Genomic DNA, 12,725 nt, shown 5'->3' on the forward strand with positions numbered 1-12,725 from the left:
AAGAAATCTGTCTCACTCTTTTTGTATCAATGAAATTCAGGCATTCATAGTTGAGAGAAATCTACAAATTCATATATATTCAAAACTTGCATTTTGTTGTAGTAAATGGATTTTTAATGGTCCATTCAGTAAAGAAAAATAATTTCCTAGCAGGAATTGCACAGATTTCCAGACTGCCTAAATGCATATTAATGAAATTATTCAAATTCAGGTACTGCCTTTTTTATTATTTCTCATATCTCTTATTCTTTAACAGAAGCACATTCATTCTTTCTGTCACCTAGTAATCATCAGGACAGGTTATGACAAACCAAATAGCTTGAGTGGGGAATCCAAGATAACATATTTTGTCCACAGAAATAATCTTATCTGTTTACTTTCTTAGACACACCATCTCAGCCATTTTATTAACTCTTCTCTGAATATCAGAATAATGTCCAATATTGCCCTGAACCATTGCAAATGAAATTTGTATTTTGTAAGAAATTAAGTCATATGAATATTTGGTTATGCTAATAAAAATACTTCTCCAAATAAAGGGATTTTCAAAACTTAATTTTATACCCATATAGTAAATACACTCCTCGATGTTTATTTTAGTTCCCTTTGTATTTCTCCGCAGTTGTGCTTAAACTAGAAAAATGTATGGCAATACAGCAGACTCACCTGCTTTAGGAAACGTGACCAGGATTGTGTTTTGGCTAATTTTAAGCTATTACCATGACAACTGTCCTTCTCACACAAATTAATGAATAACCTTATGAAATAAATTGATGAAACAGTACTGTGATTTGGGTCAGGAAGCTTAGTACTAACGTGTTTTATAAATTATAACAGATACTAAAAACTGGCAAAATTCCTTAAAGCCTACTATTAACATCTCTGCTTCGAAACCTTAACTTTAGTTATTTAGATTAGTTAAAACCTCATATTTGTCATTTAAAAATATATCTCACTTGTAAAATACCAGTGCTTTGGCATATAATTTTGTAAGTCAACTTTGAATGACAAGAGTAGTTGTGTATGTGTATAGGCACACAGGTAGACACACATGCACATGCACTCTTCCAGACTATTCCAGATACAAATTCCCATAAATTTAGAAAAAAAAATTAAGTTAGTAGTTAGCACAGCAAGAGAGCACATCATTCTGTATGCACACACATTGTAACATTGCTCAGTCTACACACATTTAGTGACTCCACTTGTCTGTCACTCGTGCTGAAATACTAAGAACACAGTAATGAAAGATATTCCAGACCTGAAAGAACCGCAAGGCTACAGTCCAGTGGGGAACACAGCCAGGCAAATCAATTACATTTTAATACCATTATAAAGGAATATGCCAGCTGCAATGGGAGTAGAGAGAAAGAGCTCATAACCTGACCTGAACAGGGTCAGCGAGGGCTTCCCACAGAGGCTGGCACCTCAGCTCTCTTGATGGTTCAGATGAAGTAAGGGAGTCTGAGAAGATGAAAAGAGTTTTGTTGTTGTTTGATGGTTCTAAGGTAGCAGCAACTGCATGAACAGAAAGAGATGCTCTAACAGGCTCAGTTTGGCCAGAGCAGCTTTCAGTAATTTTCAATGATCAAAACAACTGGTCCTTATTTTAATATTCTATTAGGTTCTATACATCCGACTATATTCTTTATTTTTACATAGAGAAACCCCATAATGTAGAATGTATAATTTTCTTACATCACAGCAATTTCAGCTTTTGATATGTATATTTCTGTGTGTGTAGCTTTCCTTTGTTATTTTAATGTGCCACGTAAGTTTTAATTAAATTCAATGATTGTAGGCAGTTTTATGCCTGTTTTTAAACTTTATGTTACATTATCCTATATCAACAAATATCTATAATTCCTTTCAAAAACTGTATTTTCCATGATTGAAAATCAGTAAAACCTATCACAGTATGTTTACATATTCCCTTATTTTTTTGACATTTAGAGATCTATAAATTTTTTAAGCACTGGAAAATAATTATTATACACACATGCATTATACACCCTCTGATTATTATTAATGTCAAGAAAGGGGACTATGGGTAAAAGAATATCTGGATGCATATTTCCAAATTGCTTTCCAGAAAGAAAATATTCCAACCAATAAGTGAAAGGACTTCTGTTCTCTAATCAGCTCTAATATGGCAAATATGTCTTTACATAGTTAACTGGATAATTATTTTATTTTGATCTCATTATTCCGTTTGCTTATGCGAAAAAATATAAATGATTTTATTCACATTTTATATACTAGTAATTCTACTGAGCGATTACAACAGTATTCCTAAAGATAATATTGTACTTCTCAAGATGAGTAACTTACTAAAATACAGCTCTCTCAATATTTAAGATATCTGAATACAACCTAATGGCAGCCTGGGGTCTCTACTAAGAGAATATATAGTTAAAGTAAAAATGAAATTATAAAAAATGATATTCACCTTACCCTGAATTTCTCACACAAATTTTTTCACTTTTTTATGTTTCTTTAGAATTCTTAATATTTCTTAACATTTGGTCCTTTAACATAACCTCAAATAGGACAAGTTATTTTAAATGAGTGTGTATGTTTTTTTTTTAAGTCCAAATGTGGGCTTTTAAATGAAATCCTAAAACTTATGATGCTTGATCAACTGCTAACAAATACTGTTTAAAACTAAACACATTATAACTTTCCAATACATTCAGAAATGGTGTTAGAAATGTTTCATGTCAAGATATAGTCAAAGCTAGCATTTGCTGGGGAAGCATGAAATATATGCCTCTGTTGGCTATGAAAATGAACAGCTTTAGCTTTCTTTGAAGACATTTTTAACCAGGTTACACAACTCTGTAGTTAAGGATTAACACAGATACAAAAGATCATATAAAACATATGGACAATACTTTTTAACATCATTCTCCTGAAGATGATTAAATTTAGCATATTCCAGAGAAAATCTTTACAGTTTCCATGGCTCAAAACAATATGCATCTGTTTCTCGAGCACCTGAAGCCTGGGCTAAGTCCTTCCTTCCACCAGGAGTGTGTTCTTCCAAAGTCACAGAACAAAGAGTGACAGCAAGACACAACAGTTCACGCCTGTGTCCGCTGGAAGGGACATGTCATTTGTGTTCCTGGTTCAGTAGCCAGGACAGGATGGAAGGTTGGGCAATGCGAAGGGGCAGGGAAGACACTTTGAGAACTACTTGTTTCTGCCATGTGTCTTAACTAAAGGATATGCGACCAAAATATCTGTAGACATTGGAAAACTTAAGAGAGGTCACAACTCTACCATGAACTGTTCACTGAATGAATTTTTAGGCTTATATGGAACAAGGATATAAGTTTAAGTCAATCCTTAACCCCCAAAATGTAAAATATGTAATATATTAAGAGTTAATTCAAAATAAATTAATAATTTAATTATTTTTGTAGCATAGAAATTGAAACTTTTAATATAAAGGAAGAGACCAGGAGTAATTAGAATGGATTTTGCAATGTGGAGTGTGAGTTTGTCTCCAAAGGACAGAGAGTGGAATTATGTTGGAGGAGGGAAAAGGAAGCACATTGGAAGCAAGATGGTGAGCTCTAGAGAAAGCAAGAGTGAAAATGGTTAGGACAGCTCCAGAGAACCTCAAGAAAATGGATCTAATTAGACGGAAGATTTTGAGAAATTCTGGAAAATAATATGAAACACCGACTACAGAATCTTGTAAGCTCCTCAGAGCAACTTGGAAATGATACACAGAAGTCTGAGAATCATGTGAAGTCCTCAGACAAAGGGCTGAGATGGATGTGTTTAGGTATCACACTTCACCTGTTTTCATGAGGCTTTGAATCAGTGCACACAATAAAATACAACACAAAATCAGGCATCCAGGAAGAAAATAGTGCATAGTCTGCTTGATGAACGTAATGGACTTAATGGATTTAATGAAACAGGTGGAAGAAATCCTGGGCTGCACACAGCGCTTGAGACAACGGCTGATACAGCTGGACAGTGATTACTTATCTGGGCTGTGAGTTTTCCTTTTAATTTCTTACGAGGAAAGGAAAATAAATTAGGTTAAATTATCTGAATACTTGAGCCAAAAGGAAAATAGCCTTCACCTGGGTGGCATACGCAGGAGCAGTGTTAGTTTCCAGGGTGAGCGGCGGGCGACGCAGAAGAGCACACCGGAAGCAAAAGCCACAAAACCACCCAAGTACATTACTGGGGCAGTGGACAAAGGGCTGCTGCGGGAGGGGTGGGGAGCTCTAGGGTCTTCATAAATCTGTGCTTGTATGTGAAATCTCTGAAACAGAACCTTAACTGAACGTATTCATGCCCCCGAAAAGTTCCAAGTCATCCCTTTTGTCTGCTAAAAGTGTAGCACTAATACTGATCAATTTCACATGCTAAGATAGATTATTTGGATATTAATAAGGATATCAATAATATCAATAAATTAACTTAATATAACAAATGTTGTTTCTTAACAAACACCTAAAATTCATTCAAGCAACCCACACGATCCCAAAGTTATATGAAATTTTTAGTGGTCATTCATACAGCCTTCTGTGCACCATGTAATGCTGCACCAGTATCATTATAATTGCTGCCATTGTAAAGCCTGGTGGAGCAGAAGACGGCATACTGTCTGATAGGTGGCCTTAGATACTGTAAAATGCAAATATTTACAAAGTGGATTTCAGAAAGGTAAAAGTATGTACTCAATTGTACTTAATAATCTAGTACAAAACTCTTAAGATTCAATGACAATTGTCATTCTTAAATTTTCAGAGTAAATTAAGTGAGCAAAGTTTAGGTAAAATAGTGACTATTCTAATACTCTTCCTTAAAGTTTACGACATCCCTTTTTCAAATTCCTAGATAGATAGATAGATAGATAGATAGATAGATAGATAGATAGGTAGATAGATAGATAGATAGATAGAGCTACAGATATATTGATATAAATGTATATATCTTTGTGTGGCCATCAAAAAACAGTTTTGTTGAAGCATGCAACTAGAAAACACATATTTTTATAAATTAGGTGTAATAACTGGCTTGATCTAATTTAATATAATCACGCATGAAGTAAGAATAAAATTAAGTTTTAAAATCAAGGCAACCCAAAAATATGAAAAATTAATCACCACAAAATATCACTATAGTGAATCATTATCCTCTCAGCTATTTCCACTACTTTACACTATTTCTGGGTATTAATTAAACCAACATTGCTCTTTCACAGAATTTTATTCTCTCTTTGTAATATAGGCAATCTAGTTTTCTTCTTTGGGGGAAAAATTCTCTGAGATACTGGATTCCAGTCCTGATTCACAAAACTTATTAAACGTATTTCTAGCATGTTTCTTGGCCTTTTTTCACATCTATTAGAGCCCATGGAACATCAGGGCAGAAGAGTTGTGTAACCCTGACAAGTTTACAAAATACCATTTTAAAATGAAATACAGGAGTGAATTCTATGAAATATGAACTTTGGAACTAAAAGCTGTTTCTATTCAATCAATAAAATCTCATGGGGCCGGGGAGATGGCTCAGTGGGATAAGGGCTTCCCTGGCAAGCGCAAGGACCTGAATTCAATCCCCGGTTCCACCAAAAAAAAAATAAAATAAAATAAAATCTCACAATCTACTGATAATATTTAAACAATAGACAAATTCCAAGAATCTGTCATGTAAAGTTAAAAATAACACACTGAAAATAAGGTTGTTTCATTTTTACTTTCTTTGCTTACTTGCTTTTTCCTGTATACATCAGTTTTGCTTATGTCTTTAATATTTAAACTTTATAAAGTAAAAAGAAATGTAAAAAAACATACTCTACGAGATCACTTAGATATACATGTGGATTAATAAAATATTACTACATACTCAGAAATATGTATGTTGACATTTTTACATGCATATGGTTAAATTCACCTGTATGTTCAAAGAGAGATATTATTGAGAATCAATTAGTGATTATTTATTCATTTTGAACCACTTATTGTTCAAAAGTAACAGCTACTTTGTAAGTAGCACATGCATAATTGTCCAAAAGAATGCATCCGTTTTCATTATCTAGGATTATGAGTATTACAGTTATACTAAAATATCTTAAATAAGCAAATGGTTTATTCGAGAGAAAAAACCCTTAAGACAAATGTTAAAACTTTCAGTTCCTAGTTTGTATACTGATGAAGTTCCATATTAACTTCATGACAATTTAAATTTTAAAAATCTACCTATTCTGAGAAGAATATATTGAATTTTCTATAATTTACTATTGGCCAAGATTACATCACTTTTGATGTTAAGAAAATTCTAGAGGTCTTTGCATGTTGACACACAATATAGTAAATTTATAATTAGCTTGACATTGTCAAATTTTCTAAAACCTCTCCAATTTCTCAGAACTGTTAGAATGGTATAATAAATCATTAAACTCTAGTCTCATCAAATTATAGTCTTGTCAGAAATAAGTTCAAATATCAACAGATTATGTAAAGAATTTCTAGTGAGACAGTTCACTAACACCTGTAAAAAGAGTAGCTCTTCTAATTCAGAAATGAATTATAAAAAGTCTTTTTAAATTTTTAATTCATGCATGTATTTAATGTGCTGTATTAACAAGGAAACAGATTTATAACAAATGTGTATGTAACATCCAGTTATGCTGTGTACTCTTTTGTGAAATAGGATATTACGATGTAGCCTAAGCCAGCCTTAACCTTCCCATGTTCCCCAGGCTGGTCAACTGACTGTCATCCTTTTGTCTCAGCCTCTCAAGTGCTGGGATTACAGGCATGTGCCAAAATGTTCAGCTCATATTTGAAACTTTTAATAGGTGATAACTTTATACTACACACTACATAAGTATGCAATAAGTATATAAAGTAGAAGCAGGTAAGTTACAGAGATGATTGTGAACTATGCCCTCTGATGCTTAAATAATATAGCAGATATACTTTGGCACAAAGTTTTTCTCAAAGTACCCATACTTTGGATACCTGTATTTTCAACATACTCCAACTTTGTAGAATATACATCTGGCATATTATATATTTTTAAAATTTATAATTATTATAATCCCATCAAAATAATGAAACCTGTCAAATGTTTTCTAAGAATAGGTAGCACTATATTTCGTATTTTAATAATACAATTACTTTGCAACTAACTTCTTCTCTCTGCCAGCCCTCAGCCCCATTATGTGTCTAAATAAAAATCCATTTAGATGTACAGCATACATTATGCAGAAGATAACAGATGAGCTTATCAGATGTCTTGCAATTCTAAGGGTAAATTTATTGATAAACTACAAAACATGAGCTAACCTGACTTCTGCCGGTCACACCTGACTGTATCAGCTCTTGCACCTTCTGTCTGCGCACGGGTGGTGCACCTGACTGCACAATGCAACAAATGATTGCTGTGACATTAAAACAATGGGCACTGGTTAAAAGCCTCTGAAAGTTTCTTTTCCTCAAACTTAGAAAAGGCTTATTTTGAATTTAATGTTTTAACCTCCAATCTATTTTTGTTATAACCTGTTCTTTATAATGTTTGCAGCAGCAAAATGTACTTCTTGTGCCATCTTCAGGATGCTTTTAGAAAACAGCTCCATTAACTAAGTTGGAATTTACTGTCCTCGGGTGTTTTCTAAAAATTATTACTGGGAGCTTTTGTTTGTATAAATAGTACTCAAATTAAATCATATAATGTGTATCTTGAAATTTTACTAAATGTTAAAATAATACAAACATATGAAAACACAAATATATCAAATTATACAAATACATACACATACATACATGTATATGTAAGCATGCACACATGTATATTTAAAGTACTTATAGTTTCCAAAACACTTGCATATGATTTGGTATTTAGAGCATTTCTCTAAAGTAGGTATGGCAGAAGCTAGTATATATTTGAAGAAATGAGAAAACTCATATTTAAACCACATATTTGTCCAAAATTTCAAAATTATTCAGTCATATTGCCAAGATTCCAGTTTACATCTTTGTAGCCAAGTAAGTAGTTATTTCTTAAACAACAGTAACTTATAATATCTTTATAATAATGAATAGTTATACATAATTTCTGGTTAAACTTTTTCAATAATTTATTTTAAGAGATCAATACTACAAAGTAGAATATTTCCTTGATCAATAGGGTTATTTATCAGAAAATCAAACATTTACTCCTAGTTAATTCTTTCATCATTTCTGAACTTAACTAAAAAAATCTTTACTGATACATTAACATATTTCACAGAAAGAAAATTACAGTATAATTATACAAAAAAGTTCACATATAAATTCAGTAGACAATAAATTACCCATATGACAAAGACCAAGCTATACAAATAAAATTGACTACTTCAATATCTATAAGAAATTTGAAAGAAGACAGAGCGCAGTGGCTGGGATTTGATCCCCATCTTGCTGTGTGGGCCCCACCCTCAGGATGCACTGAGAGGACCATTGAGACTGGGCATCATGGCACATGCCTATAATCCCAGCGCTTGGGAGGATCAGTCCGATCTATGTAATGAGACCCTAGAGGCCCTGCACTAAATTTAAAATAACAATAATTAATAAAGAAATTGGAAAGAGAACCAACAGGCTATTCTAACATTACTTGTGGTACCATTTACTCGGTTTGCCTGGGACCAACTTAACTAAGACTAGAGCACACTTCTACATTTCACTGTACTATAATTTGGACAATAAATTGGTAAATTGCCTGAAGACAGTCTCAGAAGTCCACAGAGCACCAGATGCAGTTGCTGAACATGGACTTTGAAACAAGCAAGATGGCTCAGTGAAAGGATTCACCTCCTTAAAAACCCCTCTTCCTACATGTGTCCCAGCACACACATTAGTTTTAATGAGATGACACAGGTTCCAATTCAACAAAAACTCTTTAAACCTCCATTTACTCATATGAGGCTAAACACAATCTCCTTCCCAAGGTTTATGTAAGTATCAAATAAAAATCACCTGTGAAGTCAACTAGATTTATGACCAGGAGCCAGAACTTTGTAAGTGTTCACTATATAATCGTCAATCTTTTAGGATCAGCAACATGGTTCTGGGCATGAAAGATGCTCAATAAAGTCTTTTGTTGGGTCAATTTATAGTGAAGCACAAGGCACTATCTTTTCAAGAAAATTTTTTAATTCGGTACACTAATCAAATTTATCAATTTTAAAAATTAACGTGTCTCAGAAATAAACCAACAGAGTATGGTTATCTCTGGTACAAAAGAAAAGTCTCAAACCAAAGAATGCTACAAATCCCTAATTCACAGACTTCTAATGTTAATTTGCCTCCTAGAGCAGAGGTTTCTTATGAGTTAGATGCTTCATTTGAAATTCTGACTGAAGTTATGACTCTGCCCTATTTAAACAATTCATATAATAAATATGGACATTTGCATATTATTTATGGATATTTGTACTACTATACTCATGTGTCTATACTGTATGTATAGACATTATAGCATATCATATATGAATATATAGTATATGTACATAAATTTATATATATATATATATAAAACCACACATGAGCAACAATACATGTACAATTTAAGAGATGCATGAGAATTCTAAAGTCTGTATCATAGGAGCAATGATATTCATTTGTTAAAAAATATATACAAACATATGTGTGTATATATAATAGATATTGAATGACTTACGTCCACTCTTTAGTTTATGGGCATCTGAATTGTTTCCAGGATTTAGCTATGACAAATCGTGCTGCTATAAACATGGATGCATATATATCACTGTGGTGTAAGGTTTTCAGTACTTCTGGAAAAATACCCAGGAGGGGAATATCTGGTTTGAATGGTATCTCTAATCCTGGATATGAAGGAATCTCTACACTGATTTCCATAGGGGTTGTATCAGTCTGCACTCCCACCACAGTTCAGAAGTGTTCCTTTTTCTCCATAAACTCTCCAGAATTTGTTCTTGACTGACTTCTTGATGTTAGCCATTCTTTCTGGAATGTGATGGAATCTCAGTCTTCATTTAGTTTGCATTTCTCAAATGACCAATGATATTGAACGTTCTTCACATATTTACTTGATATTTGTATTTCTTTCTCTGAGAAGTGTATGTTCATTTCATATGCCCATTTTTGGAGTCGTTGGACTTGGGAGCCTGATTTTTTAAATTTGTTAGATGTTCTAGATAGAAGGCCTTTGTCAGAGGGACAGCGGAGTATAATTTTTTCCCAGTTTGTGGGTTTTCTTTTTACTCTGTTGGAGATTTTCTTTGAAGTACAAAAACTTTTCAAAATGATGAGATATCAGTGGTTGATTCTTTGAAGTATTTCCTGTGCAGTTTGGTTTTTCTGTTCATGAACTCTCTTCCTACCCCTATATCTTTAATAATTCTACATACATTTTCCTCTAGAACACTTAGCATTTCTAGTTTAATATTTAAATCTTTGATCCATTTGACTGTAGTTTTGTGCATGTTGACATCCATCAATTGAAGAATGGATAAATAAATGTGGTATTTTTACACAATTGAGTATTATTCAGCCATAAAACAGGGTAAATTTGAGTCTTTTGTTGGTAAATGGATGCAACTAGTGAACATACTCTTAAGCAAAATAAATCAGACCCGCATGTGCAAACATTGTATTGTCTCCTTAGTGTGAGAACCTCAAAGAGAAAAATGGAATTTGAAGGGTATAATAGATGCTGGGAAAAGGAAATGAGCTTATTCAAAAGGAAAGAGTTACTGAGTTGAGGAAAAGGATAGAAGAAGGAGTAAGGGAAGAGATTTATCTCTGTATGTAAGCAGGATGGTTTGGACAACTGCACTGTGCATTTCTGCTGGTCTATGAAAAGAAGTTAATGTTTCGATTGGTTTCATCTCCTTTTTTTCAATTGTTTGTACTTTTCTTCTTAACTTCTTATACATTTCTTTTGTTTCTTTCTTCTTCCAATTTCACATGCATATATCTGGCAATATGAATAACTGGTTGGTAGACAACACTATGTATTACAACAAATACTGTGAAATTCATATTAATTTGGTGAGTGAAATTCTGTATCATTTTTAACTTTTTCTGTTTTAATTCTAATTTTTACTCTTTTAAGAAATTAAACAATGAATTAGGTGACTATTTAATGAAGTCATACTTAACCTTATTGTATAACCATATCCTAATATTTTCTACTCTGTTGCATCCTATTCCATTCCAGTCCAGTCCACTCCAATCCACTCAGTCCTGGTTTTAGAAGTAATAACATCATCTTAATCAATTACATTGATTTCAGACTTCCTATTCCAAGATTAAAGATTATTGCTGTGGAGTTTGGCAGTAGCTGTGACTAGAGTTGTACCACAGAGAGCTGATTAACCAGCTATTAGCTAATAACCTAAGGAAGCAAACCTTCAGAGGAAAGGAATAGAGTAGGACACATGGTGTTAAAGAAGCAGCTGAAAACAAAGACTTTAGTCCTCCTCCTTGCTGCAGTACAGAACTCTGATGCAGAATATATCATCCCCTAAGAAGCCACTCATGGTATTTATTTAAGTAGGATAATTTGCATTTACATGACTGGAAAATGAGAAAACATGAAGTATTCACAGTGCTACACTTTGAAATAAAACAATCTTAGGGCTGGTCAAAGAGCTCAGCAGATTAAAGAGCCTGCAAGCAGGGGCAGGGGCCAGGGGTTCGATCCCCAGATCTGCCATGCTGGCCTCACCCCTGGGACGCACTGAGATGACAATTGAGACAGAGCATGGTGGCATGTGCATCTAATGCTAGCTTTTGGGAAACTGTAAACAGGTGGATCACTACAAGTGTTATCTAGTAGTGAGACCCTGAACACTCTGTAATGTAAATCCTTCCCTAAAATACAAAGAAAAAAAAAAGAAATAAAACAATCTTGACAAATGGATTTTAGGGAAATTTTTTTCTTAGTAAAGACTTTAGGTAAATAAGTGGGAAATGAAAGTGTAATTCAATAGTAGTCTTATGCTTTTACTTATATTGACAATGCTTCCAAAAAAGATTTGAAAGAGCTTCCAACAGAATTAAAACTTTTTAAATTTAAGGGCTCTAGCAATCAGGGGCTTAAGCCATAGAAGAGTTGTTCAATGATAAACTCTGGTATGTGGAAGGATAGTGGGTTGCTCAGTGTGAATCTTCACTACAGGTCAGGTTCTCACACTGGGGAAAGTGACCTGTATTCATCTGAACTGTTTGCCATACTCACACATGAAAGACAAAGTTAATGCGATCATGCTGTTAATGCAAGCAATAAATAAATAAATTAATAACTGAACTGATGTAAAGTTAAACAAACAATATTTGTAGTTAGATCCATATTTCAATTTAGAAACAGAGACTGGGGAATATGCATGGTTTCATCCCTTGAGAAAGAGTTTTATATCTGACAGATTTTACTAGGTATTAAAGATACGTTAGTAAAGAGTAAAGACAAAAATCCTTAGGCAGTTTGCAAAGTATAATAAGAAGGAATTTACAGCAAATAATGCACAGGAAAATAAGCAAATTATACTACTCTGATGTATCTATGACACCAAACTAGTGGCCTATTTTTTCTGATGATATAACTTGGGATGAGTTTTAAATAACTCAGTGAACTTTGTTGAAAAAAAACATTATATCTGTCTCAATTTTGTCAGAATTCCAATAAGCATTACTTGATTTTATCAAATAAAAGTTACAAGCAATATA

Source organism: Octodon degus, unplaced genomic scaffold (assembly GCF_000260255.1).
Source record: "Octodon degus isolate 3935 unplaced genomic scaffold, OctDeg1.0 scaffold00157, whole genome shotgun sequence".
Lineage (NCBI taxonomy): Eukaryota > Metazoa > Chordata > Mammalia > Rodentia > Octodontidae > Octodon > Octodon degus.